Below are 19,945 nucleotides of genomic sequence, written 5' to 3'. Positions count from 1 at the left end.
AAGCTTAGAATACCATATTATAGACTTTTAATGTTTGTTTGTTAACTCATTGATTATCTCTTCAGAAAGTTATAAGTTTAGCTAAGGTAGGGAGAATGACTACTTGCTTCACTAATATTTTCCAAGAACCTAAATCTTCCCCAGGAATTTAAAAAAGAGTACACTAAATCTTTGGGTTTAGAGTGCCCTAAACCAAAGTTTGCTAAAGAACAATCTTGTTAAATGTTATTAACTGTAAGAAATTTTCTCTGCCTAATAATATTGTCTGACTGCTTCTCTTCCCTCATTCTCAAAATTCCTAATTTTCCCAATAATGGAACCAATATTTCTGTGTGATTAGAAAGACATATTGAGTACTCAGCATAAGTGACAAAATAAACAATGAGTCTGAAGACTACTATGGTGATGACCATCATTAAGATACACAGGGTAATCTTTCCACAACTTGTGATTTTCATTTTTGTGTTTGAACCTGTTCTTTTGAGCAGAAAGGACAGGGAAGCAAGTGTTAATATGAGCAAAATATAGGATACTCTCAGAAATACATATGGACTTGATGTTAAGTTTAAAAGTATATTTTGTTTTACATTAATTATGGACTCAGTGGACTGCTTAGCTTGTAGAACAACATGCAGAACTAGTGAATTAATATTTGACCTGCTTATTTTTCAGCATGTATGAATTATATAATACTAAAATCAAACTTCATTCATTCAGCAAATTTTTATAGATGACCTACTAGGCATAGTTGTAGGAATAAAAATCTCTTTCATTATGGAGATTACATTTTACTGAGGGGAGATAGACAACAAATGAAATATAATTAATAAATAAAATACATAACTGGTAAAAAGGTAATAAGTGCTGTAGGAAAGGTAGAGCTAGGTAAAGAAAATCAGGAATGTGGGGTGTGTGTGAGAGATGGTGGTGGTGGGGCAGGATGCGATATTAAACAGAGTGGTCAGATTAGACCTACTGAGAAGGTAAAATCTGAGCAGGCTTGAAACAGGCAATGGTGTTAGCCACAGAGGTATCTGGGATGTTCCAGGCAGACGGAATGACCGTACAAAGGCCCTGAAGGAGGAGCATATTAGGAGGGCGGTGTGAATGAGGAGTAATGTAGTAAGAGTACTTCTTGGCGTTATGAGGACCCAGATCATATAGGGATGTGTAGGTCATTGTAATAATTTTGGTTTTTTCCCTCTGAGTTAAATGTGAGCTTTGGAAGTCTTTGAGTGGAAGACTATGACGATTTGGTCTAATTTCTTAATGGGATCCCTATGACTGCTTTTTGGAAAGTAAATTATACAGTACAAGGGTGGAAGCAGAGTGACAAGATAAGAATTGATTCTAATCATTGAAGCACAAGGTGATGTTGGCTTGGACCAGAGTGGTGGAGGTGGAGGAAATGAAAAGTGTTTGAAGTTTGGATATATTTTGAATACAGAGTTGATAGGAGTTCCTGATGAATTGGTGGAATGTGAATGGAAAAGAGGTGTCAAAGATGGTTTCCAGTTCTTTAGCTTGAGGACTTGAGGGAGGGAGTTGTCTTCATCTGAGATGGGAAGGTTGCTGATATAGCAGGTTTTGAGGGGATGATTATTATTTCAGTTTTATGTTTTAGATGTTCACTAGTCATCCAAGTGAAGATGCAGGTTGGATATACAAGTCTGGAATTTTGGATAGAGGTCTGGGCTGGTGATGTACATTTGGCATTCTTCAACATAGAGATTATGCTCTGGGACTAGATGAGATTACCAAGGGAGTAAGTGTAGCTAGAGAAGAAGACCAAGAGATGATCACTGGGACACTCCCATATTAAGAGATCAGGGAGAAGAGGAAGACCAAGCAAAGGACACTGAGAGGAAGCAACCAGTGAGGGTAGGAGGAAAACCAAGAAAAAGTGGTGTCCTGGGAGCCCATAGAAGTGTACCAAGATTTGTGAAGGGGATCAACTGTGTCAGATGTTGCTGATGGCTCATAAACAAGATAAGCAAATGAGCACTGAAAATTGATCACTGGATTAGCATTATGGAGGTAATTGGTGACCTTGATGCAAGAAATTTTAGGAGTGGAAGGGGCATGAGAATGGTTAGAGATGGTTTGAAAGAGAATGGAAGTAGAGGAGCTACAGACAGTGACCACTGACCACTCTTTCAAAGATTTTGCTGAAAAGGGGCATAAAGAAATGGGAATATATACATGGTGAAGGAAATGGGATCAAGAGAAATTTTATTTTATTATGGAAAACTTTAAATATACATAAAAGTAGAGAAAATAGCTTAATAAACTTCTGTTTATCAATCACATAGATTTAAAAGTTGAACATTTTGCAAGATTTCATCTATTTTTCTGAAGCATTTAAAAATAGTTACAGGAAAATAATTGCCTTATGATATTCACAATGGAAAAATCATTTTAGATTTTTTCCATCTAAAAATAAGGGCATTTAAAAAATGATCATCTCTAATGAAATTAGCAATAATTCTTTAATATACTCTAATACCAAGTTCATATTCAAATATCTCTTTTTGTCCTTAAAATGTCCTCAAAATGTCTTTTACAATTTTTTTTGTTGTTATTGAACACAAATCAGATCAAAACCCTCACATTGCATTTGGTTATTATTTCTCTTATGTCTCTTTTAATCTAGAATACCTTTCATACTCTGCTTTTCTTTTTAAATTTTTTGTGACATTGACTTATTGAAAGTACTGGGTCAGTTGTGCTATAGAATGTTCTACTAAGAGAAGTTTGTATATTTTTCAAATATTTTAAATTAAAATGTTGTGGACTTCCCTGGTGGTGCAGTGGTTAAGAATCCACCTGCCAATGCAGGGGACACCGGTTCGATCCCTTGTGCGGGAAGATCCCACATGCCGTGGAGCAACTAAGCCTGTGTGCCACAACTACTGAGCCTGCGTGCCACAACTACTGAAGCCCGCGTGCCTAGAGCCCATGCTCTGCAACAAGAGAGGCCACTGCAATAAGCCCTCGCACTGCAACGAAGAGTAGCCCCTGCTTGCCGCACCTAGAGAAAGCCTGTGTGCAGCAGCGAAGATCCAACGCAGCCAAATATAAATAAATAAATTTTTAAAAAATTAACATTTTGTGACAATTAGACTCTCATGCAGTTGTAAGAAATAATACAGAGAGATCCCTCATATATTTTACCCAGTTTCCCCCAATGGTAACAAATTGCAAAACTATATATGATATCATAACCAGGATATTTACATTGATACAGCCAAGAAAACTAACCAAGAAACTAAGATACCAAGATTTCCATCACAAGGGTTCTTCATGTTGCCCTTTTTTATAGTCACACTCACTTGCCTCCAGTACCATTGCCCTCCTTAACCCTGGTAAACACTAATTTATTCCCCTTTTCTATAATCTCATTTCAAGAATGTTATATAAATGGAATATAAATATGAAACATTTTTGGATTTTGCTTTTTCACTCAGCAAAATTCTTTGTCAATTCATTCAGGTTGTTGCATGTATCAACAGTTCTTTTTTAAAACAGTTATATTAAGAAGTAAGTCATAGTATAGACGTACTATAGTTTGTTTAATCATTTACTCACTGAAGGACATCTGGACTATCTCCACTTTTTGGCTGTTAGGAATAAAGGTGCTATATACATAGATGTTTTTGCACAAACATGTCCTCATTTGTTTGGGATAAATGTCCAGAGGTGTAATTGCTGAGACATATGGTAGTTGTATGTTTAAATTTTTAAGAAACTGCGAAACTGTTTTCCAGAGTGGATGCAACCTTTTATATTTCCACCAGCAATATATAAGTGATCCAGTTCCTCTGCATCCATGTCAACATTTATCATGATTTTTAATTTTAACAATTTTGATAGGTATACAGAGGTACCCCGTAGTTTTAATTTGCATTGATTAATGGTGTTGAACATCTTTACATGTGTGCTAATTTGTTGTATGTCTATCCTCTGAAATGTCTGTTTATATCTTTTGTCTGTTTAATAATTGGATTGTTCTTTTTAACTGTTGAGTTTTGAGAATTCTTTATATATTCTAGATACTAGTCCTTTGTAGAATTTGTGTTTTGCAAATAATTTCCCCCCAGTTTGTAGCTTGTCTTTTCACCTTCCTAACAGTCTTTTCACAAAGCAAAAGTTTTAAATTTTGATGAAGGCCAATTTCTCAATTTTTTCTCTCATGGACCACACTTTTGGTGTCAAATCTAAGAACTCTGCCTTGACCTAGATTGTCTTATATTTTTTCATAAAAATTTTGTACATTTTATGCTATGATCCATTTAGAATTAATTTTTACATGAGGTAAGAAACTTAGGTTGAGGTTAATTTGTTCCTTTGGATTGCTAGTTGCTCCAGCCCCTTTTGCTGAAACGTCTATCTTTCCTCCATTGAATTGCTTTTGTATTCTTGTCAAAAAATCAGTTGGGCATATTTATATGGGTCTATTTCTGAGTTCTCTTCTGTTCCATTGATCTATGTGTCTTTTTTTCCTCCAATACCACACAATCTCCATTACTGTAGTTATATAGTAAGTCTTAAAATCAGGTAGAACTATTCCTCCCACACTATCTTCTTTGTGAAAATTTTTTTAGCTTTCTAGTTTCTTTGCTTTTCCACATAAACTTTAGATAATCTTGTGTATATCTAAATAAAAACCTTGCTTTGATTTTGATAGGCTTTGCTGTAAAACACTATATCAATTTTGGAGATAATTAACATCTTTACTATGCTGAGTCTTCTAATCCACATAGCATGTCTTTCCATTTAATTAGATCGTCTTTGATTTCTTTCGTCAGTGTTGTGCAGTTTTAAGCATACAAATCCTATAAATATTTTGTTAGATTTACACTTAAGTTCTTTCTCTTTTTTTTTTTTAGCAATTGTAAATAGTTTTATGTTTTGATTTAGAAATCCATTGTTCATTGCTATTATATAGAAATACAATTAATTTTTGCAGTTTATCTTGCATCCTGTGACTTGTTGGGCTCACTTTTTAGTTCTAGGAAGTTGCTTTTTATTTTTTTTCAGATTCCTTGGGATTTTCTATGTAGACAATCATGCCCTATTGGTCCTATTGGCAAATAGGTTCAGTTTTATTTCTTACTATCCAATCTGTAAGCTTTTTATTTTCTTTACTTATCTGATTGCTCTGACCAGAACTTCATCACTATGTTAAATAAGAGTCATGAGAGTGGACATTTTTGTCTTGTGCCTGATATTAGTGGGAAAGCATTTAGTCTTTCACCATTATTTTAAGATTTTTGTAGTTTTTTTTTCAAGTTGAGAGTTTCTCTCTATTCCTATTTTCCCTAGAGTTTTTGTCATGAAACAGTGTTGAATCGTGTCAAATACCTTTTTACATCCAATGATATGTAATGTTTCTACTTTAGTTTGTTAATATGGTGGATTATATTGTTTTTTAAAAAAATATTGAACCAGCCTTGCACCTCTGGCATAAACCTCACTGGATTTTTTTGTGTGTGTGTGGTTTTAAATTGCAATTTCAATTTCCTTAATAACTATGAGTCTATTCCAATGATTTATTTCATATTGTTTGAGTTGGGATAGTTTGTGTTTTTCAAAGAATTAGTCCATTTTGTCTAAATTGTCAAATTTATGTGTGTAGAGTTGTTGGTAGTATTCCCTTACCCTTTTGATATCTACATGTACCTATATCCCGTTTCATTCCTGATATTGGTAATTTGCGTTTTTTCTCTTTTTTTCCTTTGTCAGTTTTCCAGAGATTTGCTAATTTTATTGATTTTTTTCTAAGGACCATTGTTTTTTTTTCTTTTTCTTTTTTCATCTCATTAATTTTTGTGCTTATCTTTGTTATTTCCATCTTTCTGCTTGCTTTGGGTTTCCTTTACTCTTCTTTTTCTAAGTTCTTGCAGTGGGAGCTTAAATTATTATTAAAAATTTTATTTATTTTGTTTATTTTTGGCTGTGTTGGGTCTTCATTGCTGCACACGGGCTTTCTCTAGTTGGGGGGAGTGGGGGCTACTCTTAGTTGCAGTGCATGGGCTTCTCATTGCAGTGGCTTCTCTTGTGGAGCACGGGCTCTAGGCATGCAGGCTTCAGTAGCTGCAGCATGTGGGCTCAGTTGTGGTGCATGGGCTTAGTTGCTCCTTGGCATGTGCGATCTTCCTGGACAAGGGCTCAGACCCGTGTCCCCTGCACTGGCACGTGGATTGTTAAACAATGCATCACCAGGGAAGCTCCCTGGGAGCCTAAATTATTGATTTGAGACTTTTTCTCTTTTCTAATGCATGCTTTTAATGCTATAAATTTCCATCTCACCACTGTTTTAGCTGTGTCTTACAAATTTCATGTGTTTTATTTTCATTTTCATTCCATGTATTTTTAAGACACCCTTTGAGAATTTCTCTTTGAGTTCTGGATTACTTAGAAATGTGTTGTTGAGCTTCCAAGTGTTTTGAGATACTCCTTTTCCTTATTGACTTCTAGTTTAACTCCACTGTGGTTGAAAGACATGCTATATATGATTTTTTAATTCTTTTAAATTTGTTGAGGTTTGTTTTATGGCACTGAATATGATATATCTTGGCATATGTTCTATGGGTCCTTAAAAAGAATGTGTCCTGCTGTTGTTGGAGTTTTCTAAGAACGTTGACTAGGTCCTGTTGATGCTGGCATTGTTTATTCTATATCTTGTTTTTCTGCATAGATATTCAACAATTGAGAGAGAGGTGTTGAACTCTACAACTGTAATTTTGACTTTTGAATTTCTACTTTCAGTTTTTTTTCTTCACATATTTTGCTTCTCTGTTTGGTACATACACTTTTAGGGTTGGTATGTTGTCTTGGTTGATTGACTCTTATATCATTATACAATGTCCCATTCTGGTAATTTTCTTTGCTCTGAAGTCTACTTCTTTATCTGATATTAATTTAGCCACTCCTGCTTTCCTTTGAGTAATGTTTTAAATAATATTACATGATAGGCCTTTTTGCCATTCTTTTACAGTTCATCTGCCTATATTGTCATATTTGAAGTGAGTTTCTTATAGACAACATATGACTGGATTATGTTTTTCAATCCATTCTGTTAATATATGTCTTTTACTGGCATATTTAGGCTATTTAGCTTTAAAGTAACTATGAGTATTTTAGGACTCAAGTCTGCCTTTTTAATGCCTTAATCAAAACAGCCTTCAGAAGTCATCTGGAGGCTAGAAGTCTGAGATCAAGGTTTCAGCAGGTTTGGTTTCTTCTGAGGCCTCTCTCTTTGGCTTATAGATGAAATTTTCTCCTTGTGTCTACACATAGTCTTCTCTTTATACATATCTGTGTCCTAATTTCCTCTTCTTATAAAGACACCAGTCACATTGGATTAGGGCCCACCTAATTACCTCCTCATAACCTAAGGTCTCTTTGGAGATCCTATCTCCAAATACAATCACATTTTGAGGTATTAGGTCAGGACTTCAATATATGAATTTTGAGGGGACACAGTTCAGTCCATATTTTTGTATTTTATGTTTGGTTTATATATATTAATATAAATATTTCATATTTATATTACTAACAGAATATATATATTTTATTTATATTATATATTTTATATAGTATATACCCATACATACAATATTCCAGGTATGCTTGTATGTTTGTGTGTGTGAAAAATGTATCTGATATATATATCAACATTCATTGAAATGACTATGCTAAATGTTGATTGGTTTAAAAACACTTATGTTAGTTTGATTTTTATTTGCAAACAGAGTCAAATATATATCAGAAAATTTATTTTTTAGTTAACAGTCATTCCCTGAAAGGTAATATTCCCTGAAGAAATATTTACTAGATCCCCAGAGCAGATACATTTCCAAATCTTAAGCTTTTTAGAAATTTCCTTTTACTTAAAAAGAAAACTGACTTTGACTATTTAAATATTGTTTGTCAAAGTTATGTTTGCATCCTGCACATAAAAATTAATGTCTCAATATTTCCATGGAAGTATGATGTTCATGAACTCTTTTGATCTATAATAAAATAAAAAACCCTAAAGGACACCTCACTATGTAAAAGTTTAGAGGAAAACACTTTTCAATTGGACCAATTCACTTACTGAATCTAGAACAATGTATAATATAAAGTTTTTGGAAAAAGAAAAGACTAAATGATATGGTAAAACCCTCATAACTTAAATTCTTGTAGATTAGTATATTATACTAAAGCATCCTCTTCCATACCCAAAGGTATATGTCTGTATGTTTTCTTCAATACAGCTTGCCATGGAATAAGCTTCAATGAAAATGTGATAAATGGAGTGTGAAATTTGATGTGGCAAATACTTGGAGTATATTTTCTATTTATCTCAACTGTGTTTTTCTAACAGATTGAGCTATATAAAGATGCTGCTTTTGTAGATCAAAAAATTGAATATTGTCAATTTTACAACAGTTCAACCTATAGATTCAGATACATTTAATTTATTGTTTCTCCTTATTTGTCTATAAGGTGACAAAAAAGTGATTCTTGTAAACAAGAACTTGTTTACTAGGGAGATTGTTTGACTTCAAACTTCTCTTCAGTGTAAATTTCCTAAAATGAGGGATGCATGGCCTTTTGGAGATGGCAGGGATTTTGCAAATCACCCATTCTTGTTTCCTTATTTTAAAAAAGTGGAAATTGTAGTACAATATTTTCTCTTTAGAACCTTTCAAATCTAGGGAAGACAAACATTCTAGGTAGAGATTTCTCCTTTGGTTATCAGCAGCATATTTAGGTTAGGGTTTGAATTTGGATTAGGATTCTTTCCTGATCTCCTGAAGGAAAAGTAAATCATATAGGGCACTCTAACTTGCAACTCTCACTTATCTTACAGCCAAAATCTAAGATCACTACAGTGACTTAACTATCTTGATTCACAAATGCAAAATTATGGTTAGTGAATAAAAATTAATTCTAAAGGCAAATGAACTAAGTGTGTATTTCTGTCATTCTCACTTGAGTTTTCAAAGGTGCAGATGTTCTTTCTACTTACAAAGGATTTTATTGATTTGGAAAGTAGTTATCCTCTGTGTGAGTGTGGTGTGTGTGTGTGTGTGTGTGTGTGTGTGTGTGTCTTTAAATCCAAAAAAAAAATAAACTTTGTAAACATCCAGATTCTTTATTCTCTAAGAACAATGCGAGACATTTAAGTTCCACTTTCTCAAAGTGTTATTATGTGAACTGTCAGTTGAAAAATAGACTACTTATTCAACAGAAATTGGGTCTTAGGTGGGAGTTGACATGAGGAATAGAAAAACTTGTTTTGATTTCTGCAACATGCCTTAATTTTCCAAAGTTTTATTTATTCACCAAGTGTATCTTGAAGCCATTCAGGTGTGATAAAGGTAAGATGTAATAATGGTAAGGTGTAATAATGATTTAGCAGTTTTAGAAAGTGTGGCTTGCTGATGAGTTTTACATAAAAATTATTTCCTTGAAAGGATGAAATCAGGGTCTGTCTATACATTATTTCTCATATATCATTTATGAAGCCTAATGAACTGAGCAAGTTGACGTGGAAATAAAACACATTAATTAGAGACAAGGCCAAACATATTTTACTAGTTTTTGTTAATTAAATCATAAGGATTAACAGTCACCATTTAATGGAAAAGATTTCAGGGGTACTCTTATAGTTAAGTTAAATATTTATGTGAATGTATAAAGTGACTGATTATTGAATAAGTTATATTCTGCCCAATATTAAACTGTTCACCTAGAATCTAGACGTTGGCAACATCAAAACCAGAAAAGTTGTTTAAAAATTGTTAAAAACATGGGTCAGGCCCAATGGGTTTATCAAGGTGTGCATTTTGGAGTGACAGGAAGGACTGTAATTTGTACGTGAACATTTATCTTTGTGTGCTAATTTGATTAGCTTAAGAATCAAAAAATATTTGTCCATCTGTGTGCCATGGAACCAGTCAGCACATTTCTTTAACTTGCGGGACAGTTGCTATCTAAGCATGTGGCACTGCTAATGGAAAGAAATAAAATTTTTTTGTTCTTGTTTCCAACTGAAATATTAAATCACACCAGTAAAAATGTATAGCAGTGAAACAATGTGATGTTTCAATGATTAACATTAAGACCTAAACTTTTATCTACCACTTCCTATAGGTAAAATAGCATATTATAAACATAAATATTAATGTCTCTGTAGCAACACACATCAACAATAGATACATATAACTATGTTGTGTTCTTTCAATTTTCAAAGTGAAATTATCTTTTAAAAAGTAGAAAGCCCCAACTTTACTTCAGAAATTTCAGCAATTTATACATATACTTCTCATGAATGTTTTAATTGTGATGGAAATATTTCTCACAAAAACTAACAAGCAAAACAGACTCTAATGATTAAAATTTATCAATCATTCTTATTTTTCTTTTATTTAGAATATACATTGTTCCTTCTTCCATATAAAGTTCATTTTTGAGACTATAAAATACAAATGAAGCTACTTTAATGAATTTGGTCCCTTCATAAAATTTCCCTGAGGAGCAAAGGCAAGCCTCCTGCTGCCCAGCCTATTAAGCCCACCTGTCCTGTGGTGGTGTCCATGCCTGCTCTCTCCACAGAGGTTGTCCCTTTGCCATCATCTCCCCGAGTGCTGTGCAGTACAGTCATTCTCCACCCATTTAGCTTACAAGATACTGTGACTTTTATGTGTTTTATGATAATGGTGTAATGATAATACTTAGCACTCATACAACTTTTCATCTTCAAAGCACTTTCTGAGCATTTCCTATTTGTACATTAGTAAAACATGAGCTGTATATATGCTGTTCCATAAGTAATAATCATATGACCCAAGTTAAAACTCTCAGTTGTTGTGACTGAGGAAACAATAAGGTTATGTGGTTTGAGAAGGACAGTCAGCCTTTATTTAGTTTTGCATTTTGTGAATCTAAAGAGAGCAGCTGCCCTTCTTATTCCCTAGATTGTGGCAGTTTTTTATTGCTTTTTGGTGGAAGACCAATGGCTCTCCAAGTTCTCACCCTCCACCAGAACCTGAATGCTCTCCAACTCATAAGTCTTGTCTCCTTTGACTCATATCATCCTTTCTGAATTCCTCCCTGAAATTTTTACTGCTACCCTAATACTAGCACTCATTAAAGAATTTTTCATTCGCTGAAATCCAAAGGGTGTTGATTTTTTATTAAAAGTATACATGGGTTTAACGAGCAATTTTTCAAATTTTTAGACAGCATTCTTATTCTTAGCAGCAAATTTAGATAGTGTTGTGGAGACTAGATTTGACACATTCTAATGTTTAGCCACTTGGAAGAAAACGAATTTGCCAGAGGCCAGGGACCAGCAGTAAGGGAAAATCCAGTTATGCTGGGAGAGAAGGCTTCCTTGGGTAACAGTCTTTGTTAAAGAGATTCAAACTTATATGGTCGAGCAGAATCATTGTTCTAACCTGTGCTTCCCCTCTTTTTTTCCTCCCAAACATGTAAAGGTAAAGGTCATCAGAGTAATGATATTTGTATCAGAATGAAAAACCATAACGGTGGTTCTCGTATCAATTATTAATAGGACCTGAATCAGAAACATTTGCACTCTTTAACAATTTCTACTTTAATTGTATTTATTTGAGCATTCTAGGCTAGGCTTTTGCACTTTTCTTCAAAATACCTAGTATGCTCTTCTCACTCACTTGTCTATGTAAATCTATTCATCATTTAAGATTAGGTCAGTCCCTAGTTTTTCCATGTGAGCTTCTCAAAATATACTGCTTAATCATTTGAAGTTCATAAAGTCATGGGATCTTGCACCTTCCTGAGTTCTTTGTGACATCATGGTGTTTAAGTCCTTGAATAGAGAGACTTCACAGTGTTATTGAGGCAGTGAGATCCTGAGGTAGCCTTGCTGAGTGTGATGGTGACTGAGAAGAGTGAGGGATAATATGCTATTTATTCTATGCTTCTAAGCACTGTGTAGAAATGAACGTGTGAGAAAGCTGACTGACCTGTAGATTGTGCCAGTGAGGTGACAGTCTGGACAGATTATGACTGTAGATCAGCCCCCTCAACCCAGTGCTTTGATACTATGTAAGCTGGGTCGCCTGGAACTTAGAGAAGAGGGAGGAGTATGGTAACTCGCTTGAGAAAACCCCAGACTGCCTAAGAAAAGCCTGAATTGGCTAAATCTACCAAAAATAGAGTGTACAGCTGAAGTCATTAGGCAGAATGGGAGTTTGAAAGAGATATAATTAAGAAAATTACTTTTCTGGGGGGTATACTTGAGTTTATGGCAAGAAAATATCATACCAGCTAAAGAAGCACGTTTGAGTATGAGCTTTAAAAGGCAGATTTTAAGTTATACAAAAAGGGGTTTTCACACTAATTTGAAAAGATTCATGCACCCCAAAGTTCATAGCAGCATTATTTACAATTGTCAAGATATGGAAGCAACCTGTGTCCATCAACAGATGAATGGATAAAGAAGATGTGGTATGTATATAAAATGGAACGCTACTCAGCCATAAAAAAGAATGAAATTTTGCCATTTGCAGCAACATGGATGGACTTGGAGGGTATTATGCTAAGTGAAATAAGTCAGACAGGGAAAGATAAATACTGTATGATATTACCTACACGTGGAATATAAAAAATACAACAAACTAGTGGATATAACAAAAAAGAATTAGACTCACAGATTAGAGAACAAACTAGTGGTTACCAACGAGGAGAGGAAAGAGGGGAGGGGCAATTCAGGGGTAGGGGATTAAGAAGTACAAACTATTATGTGTAAAATAAGCTACAAGGATATATTGTACAACACAGAGAATACAGCCAATATTTTATAATAACTATAAATGGAGTATAACCTTTAAAAATTGTGAATATGTAAAGCAACCATACTCCAATAAAAATTAATTAAAAAATTGTGACTCACTATATTGTACACCTGTAACTTATATAATATTGTACAGCAACTATACTTCAATAAAAATTTTTTTAAAAAGCAAAAAACGGGGGTTTTCATAAAAGTATTAGTTTTTAAGCAATGAGCATCAAGGAAAAACATAGGGTCATAGCTTTAAAAAACTATATAGAAGAAAGATTCCATAGAAAGGGGCTATATGGAAGTTACAACTCTAAGTTTCTTTTTAAATGCCATAATTTTATGTGTTTGAAAGTGTTTTCTCTATATATCTAACATTTGTGATGATGAACACTAGAACACTTTCAAAAACTAAAGTATCTCTTTTTTTCTTATTATAAATCTAAGTGTCCACTTTAAAAGCTATCATTAAAAATCAATCAATCATTGGATTGAGATGAGAATTATTTAAAAATGAATTTTTAAGTAAATATTAATGGATGCATTGACATATAAAGTAAGTGAAAACCTAAAACCTTTTGATAATTATCATGAAACAGCATAAACTAATGTTAAAGATAAAATATAAAGTGAATAAGGCAGAATACAAAATTGTTCTGTATTGTTGGAGGAGGTCATGGAAAGGACATGACTGCCAGCTGACTCACAAGATGCACCTGGGCAACTGGAGGCTCCTTGCCCCTCTCCTGTCCCTGGGATGTATGTTCTGCCCACTATTCCCACAGTGGGAGCCATTTTCAAGGACGCAGCCTTGAGAGAGCAATCTGTTGCTGAGATCATCTGGACTGTATATGTGACTGAGCTCAGTTAAGGCCTCTAAATACTGTAAACTTTAAAGATTTTGGTGGACAGGTGTGGAGATCTGCTCTTCTTGTGGCCACCCAAGACAAGCCTTGAGTGTAAGTTCTCTTGTTTACTAAAATTGCCACCTACCAGTCTGAGTTGTTCTGCCTCTTTCTTCAGTCTGTCCTTTCCTTCTGTGTACAGAGGCCAGTTTGGGAACCAAAATTATGATTACAAACTAAGTAAAATTATACATATATTTGGATGAGAAGTGGAAGAGAATATGAGAAAGTGAAAATTGATATTATTAGCAGTCACTGATTTTTTTTAAAGCTTTTCATTCTTTTCCATTATTATAACGTTGTTTACACAATACATTCTTTTAAAGTGTATATTTTTAAAAATTATGACTTATTCACGTATAGCCAATTTTAACATTTCAGGTGAAATTTTAAAATGGATCTCTCTCTTTTTTTTAAAAAAACATCTTTATTGGAGTATAATTGCTTTACAATGGTGTGTTAGTTTCTGCTTTATAAAATGGATCTCTTTTAAAAATAAGTATAAAATATATGTTATGCACTTTTCTGTCTAGTTTTCAAATAGAAGACATTTAATGAAGGGAAAGTTTGAAAAATCACAAAGGATAAAACATAAAGGTATTTCAATCTTTAAAAAGTACTTGGGAAAGAATAAATTTTATTGGTTTTTAAATTTAATAGATAAGCCATTTCAAAGATACTGTTCTATGCAAAAATTTTTATTTAGAACACCTTAGATGAGGGCTAGTCTAAGAGGTAATCCTGGAATACATGCAATTCATGATTTGAAAAACAGTATTATGGATTTTCTTAACGAATATATATTGTGTATACTCACTGTTGATAATTCTTATTTTAACTAATTTTGTAAAAATTGTTTAACTCATAAAAACTAATTAGTCAAATTCTCTATTCTTATCTGAGAATACTTTCTTTGATCTTTTTGTTAATGTTCATATTATTGTGTTGCTATGAATATATATAATTCCTTTAAGTTCCATAATTGTATATGTTTGAAAGTATCTATGTCTCTGTGTCTGTATCTCTGTATGTACTTGTCTCATCCATTAGCTCTGTAACCTTTAGTAACTCAGGCTGCACACTTGGAAAATTTTTGACAGAATGTTTATTAAAATTTAGAACAAATGTATTCTAGATTTTTTTTTCGAAATGTACTTTGAGTTTGGAGGCCATAATAAAAAAAATGACTGCATGTAAGATAAAATTTTTTGTGGCTACAATCTCCATCCACTTTGAGAAAGAAAGTTAATTTTTCCTTCAATGCCATTGAATTTGAACTTTCATTCATTCATGTATACAAACATTCAATGAATGTCTGTTATCTGTTATGCATCACGATGGGATTTCTGAGATGAAAGGCAACTATGTCTTAATTTATTGAAAATTTAAATGCTGTAAGAATTTTGTGGAAAGTCTGTGTACATCTGCTGTGTGTGTAAATCTCATGAGAAACCTGTGACATAAACTGGTCATAAGGTTAATTGCTATATATTTTTGTTTCCTCAGTCCCAATGATTATATCATTCACTATTATTGAGTTCCATAAGAAACCTAACCTGTAAATATACATACACACATCTTGCTTTCTTAAATGTTAAAAACTTACTTGAACAATTAAAATCCAATATGTCAAAATGTAGGATCCTATTAAACTTTTCCATATGTATGTAAGTAATTTGAAATATATACTCACATATTAGTAAATATTTTCTTTTAAGTGTTGGATATCAAGTCTGCTTGAGGCAAATATTATCCTGGAGAATATTCTCATAGACTATAGGTCCTCTAGTTCTTATTCCTCCTTTTTCTTTGTCTCCTTTATGAGCCTGTTTATTTGGTCCAATTTTAAATTATTATTTAAAATTTTTCAATTTTAGTTTTAAAATCTAAGAACGTATTTTAGAGGAGTATAATAAAAAAAAAATCTTATTTTTGAGTCAGGGTAGAAGAATCCCTCTAATTAGAGGGGTCCTTCTCTGAAAGAGTTATTCTAACTTTCTTAATGTTTGCCTTGAGTTGAGTCCTACAATTATATCTCTAAGCTGGCATTTATCTAACAGATTACATGAATCTACAGAGAAATGAAAGTCACACTTACATCTGGGTATCTAGAAAGGAAGTCTTCATTTCAATCTCATGCCATTGCTACTGACCCTTTGGAGTCAGGCCCCAACAAGGGTCCTCCTGACCGATGTCTTACTCACCAATATAATGAGACCGAGTTTGGTTCAGAAGCAAAGGAAAGCGTTATTCTAAGATCCAAGAACGGAGAGTTTCGAGCTCCAGCTCTAGAGTCTACCACTCTCCCTGACAGGCCGGCATCAGGGCTGCTTTATAGGATTCTCACAGGCCGGCAGAGTTCTCTCAGGTGGACGCAGTTCTCGCGAGGTGGGCGCAGCTGTGCTGCTCACGCCCAGATCACAGTGCCGGGCGGGCGCAGCCTCTCTGCGCACGGACCTCCGCCGCCATCTTGGATTGGGGTGTTGTGTGCCGTGCTTCTGCGTGCAGCCGCCAAAGTGTCCGGCACAGTGTTTTTATGCTGGGAGTGCTAACCCAGCGTGTTAGGGGCAAAACTTCTGCACGCAGCTTCGATAGACAAGTGAAACTAGACTAAGCGCAAAAGAAGGTAGACCTTATCACCTAGGTTCCATCGAATTTTTCTCAGGGACCCCAGTGGGCTTTGCCGGCAACACCATGGGTAAGTGTTGCCCTAAAGTTAAGGGCATTTCATTTTGCAATTGATGTTTCCTGAGCCAGGTTTGGAAAAATAATGACGTTACAGTAGATTTATATAAGACATGCTTGACAAGTCTTCTATAGAGAAAAGTTTTAGAGAAGGGATTGTAAAAATCTTCAGAGTTTTAGAAGAAAAAAGTTTTTTTGTTCTGATAAGTGCTACAAACCAAATGGAGATTTCTTTTTTTTTTAACCAGGATAATATAATTATATAGACCTTAACATCTGTAGGATGATTTTAAAGTTTGTTTTGTTTTTTTAATTCGTCCAAGTATGTGGTATAAACATCTTTGTAGCTAGTGTTGATGAGGTCTTTATAATCCTGTTTTTATTGCGTATGATTTTGACAGTTCATTCAAATTTATGTCTTTCTCATAAAATTACTCTGTCAAAAGTAGAGAGAAGGTGATATATTTAAGGTTGAAAAGAAACAAGGTTGCATCCTAAGCCTGTTCAGGACGACAAAATGTCAGTGAAATTACCCTGTGAGGATGCATAAAATCATCACAAAAGGAGCAAAAGGCAGGGTTTTTTTTCAAGTGGCCCATACGAGTATGAGAGGTATTGAGTTAGGACAGCATTAGAACTAGAAAGGAAGTTTAAAAATTCAGAAAAAGCTACAGTAGTTTAAAAACTGTAACAGAACACTACTTCTGGCTGACTCACTTGAAACCCAGAAGATTTTACCAATACCTATTGTACCTTCCCTCTCAGCATCTGCTTTCATTGCATTGATATGTATGGAAGCTTTAGTTTTCTTTCCTTCCATCAAGGGAGTTTTATTGGAGGCAGTGGCTAGGGGGAGTTCAGAGGATGTATCAAGTCCCTGGGGTTGTCCACTCTTATAAGAGTTAAGGCCCAAAACGGAAGAACAATTTTATTATAATAAGGAGTTCAGTGAGATTTTAAGGAAGGGGTGTATTAGTACAAGCTGAATGAAATGTTCAAGAAATCTTCTGTTTACAAACAAACAAAACACACAACCTTTTACTAAACCATTTTTATTATTTCAAGTACAATTATTTAACCTGAATCATTTAACATGAATAATTTAACTCTGAATCATTTGATCTGGCCTCTTGTTACAAAATGGGATTTTATGTATCTTTTTATTTTACCCTCAAAAACTTATAGTTTAGGAAAATTAACTAATTGTGGAAGAAATAAAATCAGATATTTGAATAGTACCATGCACATTAGAAATGTTTAAGTATAGTAACAATGTTAACACTAATAGGTGATCCTGCTAGATGTTTAAAATTCAAATAAAAACAAGTTTTAAAAGATTAGTGTGGATCATGAACAGAAAGAAAATGCTTTTTTTCTGCTGTCTATCATGATATATACCTTAAAAAAAGAGTTTCATATATTTCCTTCAAAGATTCTTTCCTGAATGACCTGAGAATTATAGATTGCTTCCCCTCACCATGTTTGGAATGCCCACAGATGTTCTGCATCAGAGATGTGAGAAACAATACACATTTAGGAAAGCATGTAAAACATAAACGTACAACTTAATGGCTTGCTATAAAGCATATATCCACTGAAGTTTGCTAAGAAACCAGCCTTTCCCTTCGTGATTACAATTCTACCCTGCTCCTCTAAAGGTAAATATAGCCTTGTATTTTTTGGTAATAAATTACTTGCTTTTTTAAAAAAAAATAGCTTTTAATGAGTAAGAATGAATTCCTAAACAATGTAGACCTTTAAACAAATAGTATAGTATGCATTCTTTAGTGACTGGCTTCTTTTGTTTAACTTTGTGTTTTTTTAAAGTTCGGCCTTGTTGTTAGGTGTGACTCTAGTCCATTCATTTTTGTTGCTGTATTGTATTCCATTGTATGAATATAACAAGATTTATTTATCCATTTTAGTGTTGATGGACATTTGGTTGTTCCACTGTTTGGCTATGAAGAATAATGCTGCTTTGAATATTCCTGCACATGTGCACCCATTTCTAGAGTATTCACTTTGGAGTAGACTTGCTAGATCATAGGATATGCATATGATATCCTTTATTTGATAATGCCAATTTTTTTTCCAAGTTAAAGCAATTTACACTCCTCCATCCTTACCAATGCTTGATATCCTCAGACTTTCCATTTTTATCCATTGGTAAGTGAGTAGTTGTGATACATTACAGTGGCTTTATTTTACATTTCCTTATTTCTAATAAGCTTGAGCCCCTTGTCTTACATTTATTGGCCATTTAAATTTCCCTTTTGTTCTGATATGCCTGTTCCAATCATTTGTCCATTTTTCTATTGAGTTATCTTTTTCCTTTTGATCTGTAGTCATTCCCTACACATTCTAGATACAAGGTATTTGTTATGTGTATTGCAAATATCTTCTCACTCTGTCATTTTACCTTTTTATTCCTTAATAGTGTCTTTTGAATAGAAAGTTCTTAATTTTAATAAAATCAAATTTAACTTGCCTTTAAATCCCTTTTTGTTCTGATACTAAAATCACTCTTTCATCTTCTTTAGATATCAAAATATTTCTTGGTCATTAAGATATTTCCTTATATTTTCTAAAAGCTACATTTCCCACTCCCTCTTCTAGTCATCCAATATGGCTTTTGTCTCCTACTTCCCTGAAATTGTAAATGCCATCAGATAGATATTTCAGGTCTCAATCCCTCCCCTGAGCTACAGATGTGTGTTTATAGTTGTTTACCTCACCTTATTGCTTGCAAATTTCAAACGTAACAGATTCAGAAAGAAACTGTTATAGTTTCCCCACACCCCAAACTTGCTCCTCCCAAATTTCCTATCTCAGTGGTTCAGGCCCAAAATTTGAGTCAACCTAGATCTCTTCCTTTCCCTCAGTCCCTAAATCTAGTCTATTAGAAATTCCTATTGTTTCTCCCTACAAATATTTTCTGAATTCCACTGTTTGTCACCATCTTCACTGTTAGCTCCTTAATCCAAGTCAGTCCCATTTTTTCCCTGGATTACTGCATTAGTCTTCTGACTCATCTCCCTTCTTTTGTCCTCTTGTAGCTCTTTCTCTTTAGGGTAGCCAGTGTTACCAAACCAAGTTCATTTGCCTGATGCACAGCAAGTCAAATGTCGAGATTGCAGAGGGTTGCAGCAGAGAAAGGGTGTGTTTGTTGTTGAACTCAAGTTTGTGTGCCTGATGCACAGTGAGACCAAACAAGCTGACACATTGGAATTTGAGGCAGAGAAAGGTTTATTGCAAGGGCCAAGCAAGGAGTATGGGAGGCTCATGCTCAAAACACCCAAATTCCCCAATAGTCTTCTGGGAAGAATTTTTAAAGACAAATTCAGGGGGAGGGCTGCAGGATGCATGATTGGTTGGTGGTGAAGTAACAGGGTGGTGGTCCAGGAATCTCAGTCATCAGCCTTCTGGTTCTAACTGGTCTGGGGTCAATGTGCTTATGCTCAGCCTGAAGTTACCACCCTCCACCTGGGTGAGGGCTTTAGTTCCTGTCAAAGAACTCAAAGAAAAGTATCAG

This window comes from Balaenoptera acutorostrata, chromosome 5 (genome assembly GCF_949987535.1).
Source record: "Balaenoptera acutorostrata chromosome 5, mBalAcu1.1, whole genome shotgun sequence".
NCBI classification, from domain to species: Eukaryota; Metazoa; Chordata; class Mammalia; order Artiodactyla; family Balaenopteridae; genus Balaenoptera; species Balaenoptera acutorostrata.
The sequence above is the reverse complement of the archived record's forward strand: the minus strand, read 5'-3'. Positions refer to the sequence as shown.